This window comes from Podarcis erhardii, assembly GCF_964252035.2.
Source record: "Podarcis erhardii genome assembly, chromosome: 11".
NCBI lineage: Eukaryota > Metazoa > Chordata > Lepidosauria > Squamata > Lacertidae > Podarcis > Podarcis erhardii.
The window spans coordinates 2,294,792-2,310,354 of record NC_138501.1 but is presented as its reverse complement, the minus strand read 5'-3'; the positions used below and the strand labels follow the sequence as shown (position 1 = coordinate 2,310,354).

The window sequence follows — 15,563 nt, the reverse complement described above, 5'->3', positions numbered from 1 at the left end:
GGGCAGGCAGAGGGACAGTTCCAGAGAGGTCTGGATTGCAGTGTAAAATGAAAAGCATTTTCTCCTTCTTCTTTTTTTTAAAGCATATGGATAAAATTGACCAGATCTCAATGTTTAGGTGTTTCTGGGCCCAGTTTAAAGTGCTGTTTTTGAATCATAAGGCCCCTTATGACTTTATGACTCAGGATCCCAATACCTTTCAGAGCACCTCTCTATATAGGTACTGTACTTATGTGGACCTCTCAGTCTTCACTTGAGGCTTGTCTCCCAAGGCAGAGGGCCTTTTTAGTTGTGGATCCCCATCAGTGGAATGCTCTTCTCTGGCAAGGCCCACCTGGTGCCATCAAGTACATCCTTTTGACACCAGGTTAAAACTTATCTTTTCTCCCACGCATCTGATAGCTGTGTGATGACTGGCTGATGAATGAAACAGTCTTGCTGCTGGAGTTAGTGTTATTTTTCTGCTGGGCTTCCTTGTGTGTTACTGGAATGGTTTTGTTGAAACATATTATTTTATATGTGATGCCATTTCAGCTTTTAACCTTTTTATCAATTGCTTATAGACTCTTTTGTAGTAACCAAGAAGAGGAGGAGAATAAGTTATCTCCCACCTTTTCATGACGTGTTGCATATTGTCATCCTCTTCCTTCATTCCCTTTCTCCGGGTACCCCAAGTCCGGACTTTGGACCCCTCCACCTTTTCACTCTTCTCCCTTGTTCTTCTGACATTGTCTGGGATGGTTAGGATACATCAGGTCACACCTCAGCCTGTCAGGACACGGCGCCTCCTTTGCCTTGCTGGGCCCATCGCTTCATTTCATCTGCAAAGAGGCTGGCGACGAGCTGGCCTCGTTAGACACAAATAACGACAGCAAAGCCAAAGGCAGCCGGCAGTTTCCTTCTCAGTTACCTGTCACATTCCCTTGGTTTTTCCTAAAGCAAGCAGTGCTTTTATTAACCCCGGTCAAGGCCAAGGCTGATGAAGACAGATACACATGTATAGACAACAAAGGCTTTGCCAAAGGCTTTGCTTTCGTTTTGTAACTGACCTGAAACACAGAGAACCTACGACCATCCTCCCCTTCTCCTGCCCCCTTGGGTCCCAGATCTCCTCCTGCTGAAACTCCTCCTACTTTTCTTAATTAACCAAAACCCCACTGCTTGAGATCACTTGCTGCCTTTCAGGAGCGGCATTTTGGAAATTGTTCCAAAGAATTCTTGGCCTAGGCTTCTGCCTCCGATTAATTAATTAGTAGACAAATGCACTAGTCTTTGCTACAGTGTTTTCCACTGGCAATGACTTTTGGCTTTCTGTACCATACACACACACAATAAATATATATCTAAGCCATCTTTCCAGACCATGTCCACCCAAGGTGGCAACAATACAACTGTACTACACACATATATAAACACCACCAAAATATAAAAATAGCAATACACTAAAATGTAAACCAGAATAAAACAATTTCCAACCACAGCAGTAAAATTATCTAATAGCAGCCTATCAAACACATCAGTTGCGAGCCATTTTAAACAGTTTTAAAAGACTTTGAATACCGCACCAGAGTGCCCAGTCATCTAATTTTTAAAGATGAGCCTATGTTCAGGGCTTCCAGTGGGTGGGCTCATATGGATGCGGGTGGAACCTCAAATAGCCTGGCACTAAACCACTTAAGGCTTTAAAGGACAAAGCCAGCACTTCAAATTGGACCTGGAAATGCACTGGTAACCAGCAGAACCAGCACAGAACCACCAGTGTAATGTAATCTGACCACCTGGTCCAACTGAGCACTCTAGCAACCACTTTCCTGCACCAGCTGAAGTTTTCACATAGTCTTCAAAGGCAGCCCCATGTATGTAGTCTAGTATGGGTGTAACAAGGACATGTCTATCCACTACTAGGTCTACTTTTTCTAGGTTGGGTCACAGCTGGCATACCAGGACTCCCATGTGCAAACATGGCCCTTCAAGGAGAATATGGCCCCTGCACACACACCAGTTGCACCCCTCAACCAGTTTCTTTACCCACGGTACTGCCATCTTGTATGGATTAAGCTTCAGCTTGTTCTGTTCACTCTAACCCATATCAAAATCTTGGAAGCTGCACAATTGCCAAGATAAACATCCTGATAAATCTGAAAAGAAAGAAAGAAAGAAAGAAAGAAAGAAAGAAAGAAAGAAAGAAAGAAAGAAAGAAAAGGGTGTGGTGAAACAGGATCAGATTCTTCTCAAAGAAATTTAGTCTAGAGGTGTGGAGGAGCAAAAGTGCTAATTAAGCAGGATACAGAAATCTCTTATGTGATCCCATCTGCTGATCCCTGCTGATCCTCAGTAGACAGCACTGTGAAGGATCAGCAGCCACAAGGCACAACTGATGAACCAGCCCCACTAACCTACTTGGGGGGACACCACAGATGCCACATCCTTTGGGATAACCCCAAACTTGATGCCCATTGCTTTTCTTATAACCTTGTCTAAATATCCCCTTTTACTATTTTATGTTTTATTTGAACAGCAGAAAATTCCTCCACCAGTTGAATGAAATCAAGCTGACACAATTTGTGACCTACTAAAAAGAACTCAAACCTTCCAGACATGCACCCTGTCCAAGGCTTGGTCCATTGGAAATCTGAGGCAAGCAGCAAAACTAAGTGATTTAGTGAGCTGGCATGGCTGCATTCATGTAAATGGTTTGTGCATTAAAACAGGAGAAAGCAGGAATTGTTTGGTCAGGAGCTTTATCACACCTTGAAGGACAAAGCTGAGGTGGGTGGCTGCCATCTCATTCACTTTGCATATGCATCCTCTGTGTGCCATGTCTGCTGCTAAGTGGCCTATTTTGTTCCATACTTTGCAACGCGTGTATCATTGCTTAAGGATACTGAGAGATGCCTGAGAACTCATGGGTTCCAGGCCACCCTATAATTGCACCATAGGTTTCTACCTGTGTCAGGCCAAATCTTTGCACAGCAGGTGCTTTTATCAACAAAGATCTCATAGGATGAATGGTTCTTCTCAGGTCTTAGACTGGTACGTCTGATATACTATGCACTAGCTTAGACCAGGGGAGGACTTTGGTAATATGGCACCCTGAGCAATGACAAAATTTGGTGCCCTGCCCAATATTTTCATGCCCCCTCCCTCTCACCTTCTGTTCTGAGACCCCTTGGCTCAGCGCCTGCACGGGGAAACCTCACACACAGCCCTAAATCCAGTTTTGCGTAGACTATCTTGGGAAAACAAAGCCAAGAGTGTATGGAAATAATGCCATTTAAATTTTTAACTATACATTCTACATATATAGTCTCTATCTTCTGCCACTCTGCATGAAGGATGCTGAAAAATAGTTCTCTCTTTTTTTGTTCAGAGGCCCAAACAAGGCATGCTGCTGACAACATGGATAATAGACATTGTGGAGAAACCACACCGCTCTTGGAGGTTTCTAGTGGAGGCCGGTGCTTTGGTTTTGGATGTATCACAGAAGTTGCCCATAATCAGGCAGGGCTTGATGTTATGGCTCTTAAATAAACCTGTACAGCCTCCACATAAGGACAATAATATGTTGAAATGAAGCAGAATGGGCAGAGTAGGGATAGTAGAAAGCCTTTGGCTTTGGAATCTAGTTTAAAATGCATCCAAATGAAAATAGGAACTGGAATTTAACTCCAGATGGTCTCTGATGGCTTCTCCCAGATGCAAGTTAAATATTTACTTACAGCATCAAAAGAATAGCATTTAGCAAACTTTCCCCCTGCTAAGAATGGAGTCTGGCTGTATCCATTCCTCCACCTAACTCTTAGCTGAAACTGAACCCTTCTTGGTTAATGATCCGTTTTCTTTCTGTAGCCACCCCTCCCCCAACCTTCAATCTCTCCCTCTCCCTCCCCCCACCCTCATTAGTTTAACTTGAGTTAATTAAGACTAGTAGTCAACCTTCAATCTCTTATGTGTTAAAACAGAACAATCCCAAACAGAAAGACACACAGACACAACTATGTGATTTCATTGTCTCAGGGAGACAGAAAGCCAGTGGGGCTTCCTTTATCAAGGCTAACATCTTCTCGATGCTTAATCTGGCTGGTTTTAAAACGTCCTGCAAATACAGGATCTAGGATAACAATCTGTCCATGTTTCCTCTCACCGCCCCCATTTCATCATTGGTAAGAATGAGTGAATTGGATTGACATGGAGGTGATGGAAGAAGAGAAATGGTCTGGACGTCAAAATGACAATGTATATTACATGGTTAACAGAATAAATGGTATGTGCAATAGCTGTGGGTATTTTCATCTGCTATGTCAAAAATAAGATCCTCCTCCCCCTCCTCCTCCAAGTGTATCATTCAGTTTCCTCCCAATGGAGATTTAGTGTTTGCTTGAAGGATCTGTTTCTATGAGTAACCTCACTTGATAAACAGGGGGATGAAGTAGGACTCTCGATAGCCACTTGTTGCGGTGACTGCTGTGTGCATATATAGAGAGAGGTCATGCGTGATGCTTTGACTGCAGTGTTGATCACAGACTATAGGACGCAGTGTGCTTTTGAGCAAAGTGCATCCCATCTAGGAACTCAACGTGCACGGGGAAAGGTAGGACCTTGGGTTCTTGATTATCTTTATATATTTCTTTGGGGGCGGGGGAATTGGTTGAAATTGGCACTTAAATCATGCTTACTTTGGAGCGATCTCAGAGAAGATCCTTTACTGCCTATTTAGGAATGCTCTAATTGTATGTGCAATGCAAACAGCAATGCTATAAAATTGCAGCATGTAGATGTTGGCTTCCAAATACATCTACACAACAGTGAATGGTGTGATATATGAAGACGGTCTGTTCAGTTTTTCTTTGAAAGTGAAAAGCAAACAGAACCATCATGCAAATAGTTTACAGTACACTTGAGAAGGAAGCAGACAGAATTGCTACCCAATGAAATAAAAGGAAATGAATTATATTATATACATTATATATATTATACACATTATATTTATTAGGAAGGATCTCTTGCTTGTTTATACTTCTCATTAGAAATGGCTGAATCTGAAATAGGAAAAAGTGAATTGCTGATGATGCCCAAGGTGCATATTTGTAATTATATCAGATGAAATTAGTAAAGCTGATAGGGGGGAAAAACCCTGCTTAAAAATGCCCCTAGATACTGATGTTTCAGAAGTGTTCCTAGAGTTCCTAAAAGCGATCCAGGCTAGGCAGAACATACTCAAATGCAGACAATGTATTGTTGACTTTAGTGATGTTGAAGTTGAAACATTTATTACAAAAACAGCCACTCTCTCCTATGTGTCCTTAGAATCCTGCATAATAACCCTTGAAGGATAGGCGGACGTCTTATGTAATAACATAATCAAGTGAGCCTTTAAGTGGTTTATTTTTCCATTTCAGCTTTTGAAATGCAGATATGAAATGATTCAAATGGTTCAAAATGTAGCTTTTGAAATTATTCAAAAGAAAACAAATTAGACTTTGGCATTCACCAGAGGTAGGAATCAGTGAAAGATGCTAGTAAATTTAATGTCTTAAGGGCGTGCTACATACAAAAGTAAAATGAAATAAATGGATTGCAACATTTTTGTTTTAAGCAAAGCAGCTTTTTAAAATTTAAACTACTGTAGGAGATTTCCTCTGTGCAAAGAAAGACAGAATAATATTTGCAATGTTAAGAACCCTGTCCTGTTATAATTTAGACTAAAGTTTTGACTTCAGATATTCAAATTTGTTCATGTACTAGACGTACCAATAGTTCTAGTGATGGTTGTCAGAAGAACCTGGAATACTTTTAATACATGTTCTTTGATAAATCACTCATTTGCCTTGCCTCACAATCTATGGAAGTAGGGGAGAAGATTCTGATTAATCAACATATACATTTTACCCATATTGCTTGTGACTGAGTTTTCCTTGTTCTTCTTTGCAACATTTTAATATTCCTCCTGACAGATTAATTTACCCCAGCTGAATGTGCATCTCAAGCTTAACCAGCAAGTCTGAACGTCGGCTGGATTAAAATAAATATACTTAAAAGTAAAATGAGTTATTATAAATAATATGACTAGGCATGTTTAAGATATTGCAGGTCTGAAAAGTCAAGGCAGAGGCACTAACCTTTGATGACTTTGAAGTTCACGGTTCAAACAGAAGCATGTTAGTTTACAACACTACAAATAATTCATTTGTGATTATTTTGCAATCCTAGAACAGTATTTTAAAGGATTTGCTTTGCTTTGCCATTTGCCTTTGTATGTTTCATTGCTTTTTGAAATAAACACATATAAAATGAAATATAATCATTCTTGAGTTTTTCACCCACTTTGACTATTTAATACTTCTTAATAACCTAGGCATAGTATTTACTCTGGGTTAAAATTTTATGGAGACTTCCAATACAAATGTCTCATTTTCAAGCATTTCATTGATTTTCTTATCATGCTTTTATCTGTCTAAACTCAACTGAAATATTAGGCTTTAAGATGATTTACACATCAATTATAAATTATGTTGGAAGTAAATGCCAATATTTTAACAGAATGTACTTCTGTTTTGGATGATACCCTAAGCACATTTTTGGAAGCAATCTCATATAAATAAAAACAGAGACTAAGGCTGCAATTCTAACCCTGCTAAACTGGGAGTAAGCCTCATTGAATTCCATAGGACTTAGTTAAGAGAAGACGAGGTTAGGATCATGCAGCTATTTCTAGATAATGTAGATGACAGTCCCATTAATCTTAATCCTAAGAACATTGACCGTGATCTAACGTATGTACCAATAATTTGCTAATAGAACTTTCTAATTCTAAACTGAAGGTCCATTATAACCCCCATTTAAATTAAAGCTCCCACCATATCCTGCAGGATTTTCTCCTTGAGAATGCTTCCTACCATCCAGTTTGGGACTCCTGCCCTTTCAGTCATTTTAATATTCATGCTATAGATCGCTGAATAGTAGCCAATGTTTCCCTTCTGTTCTTAAATAGTTGGATATAGATTTTGCATAAGCAGTTTGCAGCTGCACAGAAGAATGTTTGCAGATAATAGTACAGTACTGTACACCCTTATCCTGAATGCATTCATTATTAGTTTGTTACTATTAACTGTTTCTATGGTGCTTACTTTGATATAAGGATATTAAGGATGGGCATTCCAGGTCCAAACACATTTACATGGAAGTAAGGCCAAGAGGTTTGGTGGGGTTCCCCTCACCCCAAATTGTACTTGATACTTTTATGATCTAAAACACGCTAACACCCGATCTTAATGCACATTTACAATGTGTTCTGCTGTGTTCAGAGTAGACTTGTTGAAATTAATGAACCCACTGTTTGTGTCCATTAACATCAATGGGTCTACTCTGTGTAGCACTAACTTTGAATACCACTCTCAGTTGTTACGCAGAGCGTATTCCTAGGTAAGTGTACATAGACAGGATTACCACTTCAATGGTTTGTGCAGTTTACCTGGATCTTGTTATCTGTGACTTGCATCCTTCCGTTCCCCCAGCTGTACAAGAGCCCCAACTTTACTTGTAACTGGGTTTTCAGGGGGTTCATAGCACCTCTCAAACACCTGCAGATTTTTTTTAAAGCCCTATTCCAGAAAGTGCTAAGGACAAAGGGAACTGCCTTGTACCAAGATGGACCACTGACCCACTGAGCTCAGGATTGCCTACTCTGGGCTTTCAGAGAAGGGTCATTGGCCAGCCCTCTCTGGAGATACCAGGGATTAGACCTAGGATCTTCTGTGTTGCTCTACCACTGAGCTGTGGCCCTTTCTGAGCCCATTGTGATTCGAAAGTGTTTCTGTCACCTCCGTTGTAAAGCTTTCACGAGAGACCTGCTGCTTGGACACACTTTGGAACAGTTCTTGCAGGAGGTGGTGGGGTTTTTTTTTGTTTTTTTGTTTTCGTTTAACCAATAGTGAGCGTGATGTAGTCCCATAGTATGAGGCTACCATTTCTCCTTTAGCAATACAACACTGTACGTCTAGAGACAATGGATAAAACAAAACCATTAGATGTACTGCTGGAAAGTGTTTCATGGTTAATGTATTTGTATTTCTTTAAAAACCAATTAAAAATTGGTTAAAATAAATAAAGAGATGAAAAGTTTTTTTTTAAAAAAAGAACATGGGGGGGGGGGGGTTGTCTTTTGATGGGTGCGTGCTCTTCCCTCCACCACCATAGTATAATTTTCCTTCTTTTTAAAGAAAGAAACAAGCCCCCCCCCCCTCCGGCAATTTCAATTCCTTATTGCAACATCACATTCTGCTTTCTATCATTCTAATAAGATTGACCCTGAGACTACCAAAGCACTAAGAGGGAAGATGCCTCTGTCTTTCTGCAGGGCATCTGTGGGGCGAATCGTTGCCTATATTGATCCTCTATAAATTTAAGTGCAGTCCCCAACATCGAGACTAGTGGTCATCCCCACATCTTCTTTTCTCTCTTCTGAATCTTCTACCAACCATCTTCATTGCATGACTCTTGGGAAAGGAAGGGGGGAAATGGTATCCACACCGTGGGTTGTTTTATAAATCTGTATCATGTCAGTCAATCCTCACACCCCCCCCCCCAAAACTATGAGGACTCAACCCTTGACCTTTTCTTTTAGGCAAGCTCCTTCAAACTCGTGATGGTTTTGATTGCTTTTTTATTATTTTTCTAGCTCTACTGTTTCATATTTGAGATGTGGTGATCAGAACTAAACACCAGATGCCAGTTGCAGCCACGGCATAGATGTATAAAAATGCATTATGATGCTGTCTGGTCTATTTTCAGTTTTTTTCTTCCTAATCCCAAGCATGGAATTTACCTTTCTCACTACTGCCACACACTAACCATGTTTTCACTGAGCTACTAACCTACCACAATCCCAAGCTCTCTTTCCTGGTCAATCACTGCCATCAGTAAATATGTGAAACTAGGATTTATTTATTTTTGCCCCACTGTGCTTGCTTAACACATATTTACACCAAACCACATTTGCTATTTTGTTGTGCATCCTCCTTTCAACAAAAGATCCTTTGAATCTCTTATGGAACTCATCTGATTGCATGTCTGACAACAACTTCAGTGTGCTTTTTATTAAATATATGTGGTTGTATGCAATGCTGCCCATGTGTGGAAAAAAATGGAAGTCTGCTCACACTGTGGAACTTCACCTTCTTTTCATTCTCCCTAGAGCCCCCTGCACACACTCAACATCTATCCCTGGGGGGTTGGGCGGGGAGCTCTGAAGTAAATTTGGGGGGCATGCAGGGGAAAAGAAAGTGATGATCTAGTGTGTGAACATAAATCTGTTCATTCAACTTATTCTTCTGGATCAGAACAAAAGGCCATCCAGGCAAAGGCATCCTGTTCTCACAGTGGCCAATCATGCCTATGGAAAGTTCAACGGCACTTTCCTCATCTGGATTCAGCCCCTGGACCATTGCCGGACCAGGCATCAGACTTCCCATACCCCAACCAGTATAATAAGAGACCAATAAGACTGGGTTTGGGGTCAAAACAGGCCACAACTTTATAGAATACAGATGAAAGAGGTTTGGCTTGGGCATGGGGCAATCTAAATACTTCTGGTCTGCTTGCCGAAAGTGACGTGTTGCCAATCCAGGTGGGGTTCCCAGACTTACATCCAATAGGATGACCCCCGCAGGGACCACCGTCTGGGGGAGTGCCTTCGGTCCTGGCCCTGCCAGGGCACACGGACATGGCCACTCCCCCCAGATCCCTTTAACGGGATACGCCAGTGTTTGGAGGGGCAGGTGGAGACTACAACCTCCTGTCCATCCAAAACAAAGGATTGCCCCAATGCTCCACCAGTTGTGATGATTGCTATGAGGTAGGCAAAACCACTGGGTCAGTGCCAATTAGCCCAGTGGGCAAATTCCTACCCAGCCCCTTAAAGGACGGTGACCACCGTAGCCACAGCAAAGGCATTGACTCTCAGCTTAAACCGAGGGTGGGTAGGCAGGGAAACCCGGCACAGGAACAAACAGGCTGAGACCCCAGGTGCTGGCTGCTTAAATGGGCAAGGAGCAGATCCGAGAGAAGTCCACCGTTGGCTCCATTGGCTCCACGCCCGGCACAGCCCAAGTCCCATTTGCCAAAGCAGGGTGCAGGTAGGATCCAGTTCCGGATAGGGATGGGATCACAATTTGAAATCCCGCGTCGGGGCCCCAGTGAAGCCTCCTCCATCCCACAATGCTGCCGCACAAAAAGGGGTGAGCGGGCTTATAAAAAATGTTGATATATTTCAGGCAATTTGTTTAAGGCATGTGCTTTTAAGATGTGCATGTCCTTATTTGACCTATCTTGACCAAGCTCTGAAAAACAACAGTAGATCAGCACTGTACACAAGCACAATGCAGTCTTTGCTAAATCATTGCTCAGATGATACAAACTTCCTCTGTAATAAGTTTAGGCTTATCAGTGATTTTCAGCCTTTGGCCTTGAAATAAAATTCTGCCCATATATTGTTTTGCATTTACTAGTTGGCACCAACCCTGACAAGAGTCAATGGAAGTAGCATTAGATTTTCTAGCTTATTTTTATTTTATTTTATTTTGCATGTCTAGCTCAGCATATATTGCTTTGACTGTGGACTATTTATTATAGCCCTTCAAACATCTTTCATTGTGAATTATTACTAGGGCAGAGAAGGATGGGACAATCTGTCAAATTCCTGTTTCTCGTTTTTCCAGTCTTCACATTTCCACATCTGATTGCAATTTTTTAAATGTCCTCATAAAAATTAGTAATAGTTTCCCTTTACATATTTTGTGTGCAATTTTACCTAATATTCACTTGTTCACAAGCAATTTTCCCCAATATATGCAGTTTTGGATTTTATTACACTAATATTTGAGCTTTTATGCTTTTATGCTTTTAAAGGTTCACCTTTAAATGTGAACTGAACCAATTTTTTCTACCGTCTGTCTCTAACCTATGAGTCCTACTGTTGCAACCTCCTTTGGGGTTTTAAAGCATCTCCCTTTTATAGATTATTGGTAGTGGGGACTTTGAGGATAAATAAAGTTCATGCATTATGCTAGAAATATGAGGTAGGGTGTGCTTTTGTTGCCTAGGCAACAAGAGGTCACTTCCCGTGCTCTGCTAGAAATTACAACACAGGAATTACAACACAGGAATTACACGTAAAGGAAGAAAGGGGAATGTCTCTTTCTGATTCACCAGGCAAAGCAAGGATACTTTCTTCTCTTCCTGCACTATAATGCATGTAAGTCACAGCCCAGAGGGGGAAGTGAGGAAGAATCACCCAAGTGTCTTGACAACTGGGTAACTTTCTGTCTCTTCCTTCTGTACACCGCAGCCTGTGTATCCCTGCAACACAGTTCAGAAAGAAAGGGAGATTGCTGCCAGGGTGCAGTGAACCCCACCCCATCTAGCCATAGCAGAAAAACCAAGAACCACCGATAACATTCTTGGATTTAAATTAGGCCACAACTTTATTGATTGCAGATGTAAATGAGTTTTTGCTTGGCACTGGGTAGCTACCATCTCCTCCAGCTTACCTGCTGGAGGGATATCAGGGTTCAAGACTGATTTGGGGTTCACCTATGACATACATCAAATAGGTGCAATTCCCACAGACTTGCCACGTTGGAGAGTGCTATGGTCCTCAGCCATTGCCTGGACGTATGGACCTCCCCATGCATCCCTTTAACGGGGTTCCCCACCACCAAGGAGGTAGAAGCAGAGGTTTCACAATTTCCCCTCTGCCAAAGACTAGGAATTTACCCAATGCCATATCCGCACATGTTGTGATGATTGCTGTGAGGTAGGCGAAACCCGCAAAACAGGCCAGTTCTTCTGATGAGAAATTTTCCTCCCTAACCCCACATACAGCAACCATAAGAACCATAGCAAGGTCTATCAAATACCACACAATTGCACAACAGAACAGTGAAAACCATGAAAATATGGGTGGGAGGGAGGGAGATCTGCAGGCAACTGTGGTCTCAGGTGAAGCCCAGACTAGTTTTTGGACCCAGGGAGTGGACCTGGGTGAAGACTCCACCAGGAAGTCTGCCTCAGGTCCACCCCCATTGCCACTCCCCCAAGCCCAGCTATGATTGGGCCAAATTGCAGGTGGGCAAATTTGTTAGGAGAGACAGGAGAGCCATCTCTCAATGGCTGCTGGAGCCAGAGACTGGGAGCAAGGACAAAGAAGATGGGGAGAGGGGCTATGTTAGGCTGCAAAAACCACATCACATCTGAAGAGACGAGTGGATATTCACCTTGAGGTCTAAGCAGCTGGGTGACTCATCCTGCCCACCCTGCACTGTGCCACAACTTGCTTCTTATATGGTTGTAAAGTTTGCAAACAATCACAGAAGACATGAATTAATTGCATATGTGAAGTTTATATGTGGGTATTTTGAACACCACAAACCCCTTTTCAGTGGTGGAGCTTCATGCTCTGGCACTGGGGGGGGGGGTGGAGAGCAGGCGGGGGCGGGGTGTAGTGTGCGTCCTGGGGGCAGGGCATGCCACCTGCAGGGGCGGGGCACCTAGCACAGGCAGGGGGGCAGCCACGATGGAACCCCACTGGGATCAAGCTGCTGGGGGCGGTGCGCTCCCCCTGCACTCCTCTTCCTCCGCCAGTGCCCGCTTTCATTCTAAAGTCTTCATTTGGTGATGCTTTGACTCAGCACAAATTCTTATTGTAAGAACTAATTCTTACTATGAGTGATTGCTTAAAATGCCCCACATACTTTGCTTACCATGACACTGTATGCATTCGTTTTCAAAATGCAATGTGCAATAATGAGAGCTCACACCTTTCTTTGTGGGCGCCCTTTGCAGGACCACACGCAGCACCTCTGGCCACATAGGACTCACCAGCTGGTTGGGCTGGCCCACCTCCTTGTCATAGTCATTGGGGGTTCCCACCGAACCCCAGTTAACCTATCAGCACCTTTGGGAGGTGTGGCCAGTTGCATAAATAGGAGGCGGAGCTGGCAGCAAGCACGCGGTTGGCTCTGGAGCTTCACCCACACAACCCTCCCTTTGTCTATTGCTTGTTTGCAGGTTAACCATTTTTTCTTCCTGTTCAGTGGGCACTGCTACGGACTTTTGATGGTTGCTGTTGAAGAACCGGGAAGGAATTTCCCTACATTGGCAGGTTTTGCCTTCCCCATAGCAATTCGTCACAACTTTGGCGGTTTGAGGCCTTGGCGGAATCCTTTAGTCTATCTTCTGTATATGGGGGGAGGCGTGAAGTAGTGACTCACCCTGCCCCCCGCAGTGGCGATTCCAGGGTCCCCTCTTAAAGGGGTTTGTAAATAGGAAGTCCCCTTCATGGATCACTGCCTTGCCATGGCAAAGGGGCTTGAATAACTCAGAGAAGCTATGAGCTATGCCGTGCAGGGCCACCCAAGATGGACAGGTCATAGTGGAGAGTTTTGACCAAATGTGATCCACCTGGAGCAGGAACCAGCAAGCCACTCCAGTATCCCTGCCAAGAAAACTCCATGGACAAAGACAACAGGCATATAAAAGTTATGACGCTGGAAGATGAGCCCCTCAGGTCGGAAGGCGTCCAACATGCTACTGAGGAAGAGCGGAGGACAAGTACAAGTAGATTCAGAGCTGATGAAGAGGCTGAGCCAAAGCCGAAAGGTCACTCAGTTGCGGATATGCCTGGAAGCGAAAGGAAAGTCCAATGCTGTAAAGAAAAATATTACATAGGAACCTGGAATGTAAGAACCATGAACCTTGGTAAGTTGGATGTGGTCAAAAATGAGATGGCAAGAATAAATATTGATGGGAATGGACGAATTCAGTTCGGATGACCATCATATCTACTACTGTGGGCAAGAATTCTGTAAAAGAAATGGAGTGGCCCTCATAGTCAACAAAAGAGTGGCGAAAGCTGTACTGGGATGCAATCTCAAAAATGATAGAATGATCTCAATACGAATCCAAGGCAGACCTTTTAACATCACAGTAATCCAAGTTTATGCACCAACCACTGGTGCTGACGAAACTGAAATTGACCAATTCTATGAAGACTTACAACACCTTATAGAAATGACACCAAATAAGGATGTTCTTCTCATTATAGGGGATTGGAATGCTAAAGTAGGGAGTCAAGAGATAAAAGGAACAACTGGCAAGTTTGGCCCTGGAGTTCAAAACGAAGCAGGGCAAAGGCTAATAGAGTTCTGCCAAGAGAACAAGCTGGTCATCACAAACACTCTTTTCCAACAACACAAGAGACGACTCTACACATGGACATCACCAGATGGGCAGCATTGAAATCAGATTGATTATATTCCCTGCAGCCAAAGATGGAGAAGCTCTATACAGTCAGCAAAAACAAGACCTGGAGCTGACTGTGGCTCAGATCATCAGCTTCTTATAGCAAAATTCAAGCTTAAACTGAAGAAAGTAGGAAAAACCACTGGGCTGGTAAGATACAATCTAAGTCAAATCCCTTATGAATACACAGTGGAAGTGAGGAACAGGTTTAAGGATTTAGATTTGGTGGACAGAATGCCTGAAGAACTGGACTATATGGAATTGGTGGAAATGACTGGCAGAATCCAAGACCAGGGAGAAGAGTCGGTGGAAGAAGATTGGAAAAAATTTAAAGATTATTTACAGAAACATTGTAAAATTAATGAATGCTAGAAAATGATGGAATGATGTTATATGGCTTTAGCAGAAAGGTGATAAGGAACTAGGTACAGATAGATTGTTAATGTATTAAAGGGAAAAAATAAGGTTAGAATATGTTAAGATAAATTACAGGACAGGAAACAGAGGAAGATGGAAAGGAGTTGCTGAAACAGTTATTTGAAGTGGAATACAAAATGGGAGGTTGGAGGAGGTCACTGAAACAAGGGAATGAAAGATATGATTTTGAAATTAACTGAGGTGTTTTTAATTGTTTTGTTTGTTTTGTTAATTTAATGTTTTGTGTTGTGTTTCTGTCTTTGTGATGTATTGTATTTTAATGTTTAATTTTTTTCTTTTTTGTATTTTTTTTATTTCTTTGTTTATGTAATCTTTAAACCGTTAATAAATATTATTTAAAAAAACACACAACAGAATGCCTGAAGAACTATGGATGGAGGCTCATAACATTATACAAGAGGCGGCAACTAAAACCATCTCAATGAAAAGGAAATGCAAGAAAGCAAAGTGGCTGTCCAACGAGGCCTTACAAATAGCAGGAGAGAGAAGGCAAGCAAAATGCGAGGGAAATAGTGAAAGATACAGGAAATTGAATGCAGATTTCCAAAAAATAGCAAGGAGAGACAAGAAGGCCTTCTTAAATGAGCAATGCAAAGAAATAGAGGAAAACAATAGAATGGGAAAAACCAGACATCTGTTCAAGAAAATTGGAGATATGAAAGGAACATTTCGTACAAAGATTACCATAATAAAAGACAAAAGTGGAAAGGACCTAACAGAAGCAGAAGACATCAAGAAGAGGTGGCAAGAATACACAGAGGAACTATACCAGAAAGAAATGGATGTCTCGTACACCCCAGGTAGTGTGGTTGCTGACCTTGAGCCAG

General features: G+C 42.2%; 1 protein-coding gene across 1 annotated transcript in view; it reads left to right on the top strand.

The window, feature by feature from the left end:
• The first annotated feature begins 4,467 nt into the window (after positions 1 to 4,467).
• The window catches only part of ALDH1A1 (aldehyde dehydrogenase 1 family member A1), a 62,237-nt gene continuing 51,141 nt past the window's right edge, over positions 4,468 to 15,563 (top strand). Inside the window, exon 1 of the mRNA XM_081881021.1 lies at positions 4,468 to 4,591. The gene's annotated coding sequence lies outside the window, so the exon portion shown is untranslated. The remainder of the gene's footprint in view (positions 4,592 to 15,563) is intronic.